Source organism: Nicotiana sylvestris, chromosome 10 (genome assembly GCF_000393655.2).
Source record: "Nicotiana sylvestris chromosome 10, ASM39365v2, whole genome shotgun sequence".
Classification (NCBI taxonomy): domain Eukaryota; kingdom Viridiplantae; phylum Streptophyta; class Magnoliopsida; order Solanales; family Solanaceae; genus Nicotiana; species Nicotiana sylvestris.
In genome coordinates this window covers 159,649,180-159,650,261 of record NC_091066.1, presented here as the reverse complement: position 1 = coordinate 159,650,261, position 1,082 = coordinate 159,649,180, and the positions used below count along the sequence as shown (strand labels likewise).

The 1,082-nt window shown below is 30.6% G+C and overlaps 1 long non-coding RNA gene across 1 annotated transcript; it reads left to right on the top strand.

Annotated features, from left to right (window-relative positions):
* On the top strand, window positions 1–705 carry LOC138880301 (uncharacterized). Its single transcript, XR_011402827.1, has 3 exons — window positions 1–81; window positions 233–334; window positions 496–705. It is a non-coding gene; the product is annotated as an uncharacterized lncRNA (long non-coding RNA).
* Window positions 706–1,082: the final 377 nt, after the last annotated feature.

Here is a 1,082-nt window from a genome sequence, read left to right as displayed (position 1 = left end):
AAAAGAACATTCTTCTACATAAGATGGCCAAGACTTTGCTGACTCTTTTTGTGGTAGTCACCTTATTGATTGTTTCAAGAGGTAAGTTTATCTTTGTCTCAATCATTTTCAATCACTTATAAACTTACATCACATGTGATAAATATATGGTTGTTTAATTTTTGCATGAAGCATATTTTACTTGTCACATATTCGTAATCTGTATAATGACTAACAATTTTGTGATTTTCAGATGGGGTGACATGTACATCATGTCAGACTATAACAGATTGTCGTTTTCTGTCTTGTTATCCTAACTGGGTAAGTTGTATCGGTGGGAACTGCATATGTAAAGGTATCTCCTTCCTTCTCTCACATGCATCATTTCTCTCACTCTATTTATCTTTCTCATAACTAGTCTTTAGGCGACACACAACTTTTTACTTGTCCCATATTATTATAACTAAATTTTTATATATGTCTTGGCAAGGTGCTAACGAATTTTCTAATTTTCAGATCCGCCGCCAGGAACGATCATATGTTTTGGTACATTAGATTGTGAACGTTTTATGAAATGTAACGTTGGGTCTCCAAAATGTGTTAACCAGAAATGCATTTGTAGTAATTAACTCAAGACAAAATCTCGTTGTTTTATTGGTGGATGAATATTGTGTTCAATTCGATGATGTTTACTTGAAGAAATAAATGGCAATAAAAATTTGCATTACCGGGAATCTTATTTATTTGCTATTTTAGATCTTAAGTGTGTTTTATGAATATATTGTTTCGTTGTGTTTTATGAATATTGTTATTATATTTCATCGGAGTGGCACATTTGGCGTCTCTAGCTAGAATGCAAGGTTGAAGTTTTAACATTGAATTATCACTCAATTCACATCTTCAAAAGATTATGGTCTAATTCAGATCTATTTTAAAAATTTGTAATACCGTAAGATACAACTTGGTTACTATTATTTAATCGAGTGGGTTTTATATGTAATGTTCAAATTTACAAAATATTTTTTATATCCCCGCAAAAAAAAAAAACTTATTTACTTCAGATTGGCGTTATTAGTATCAAAGGACAATATAAGATAATATTT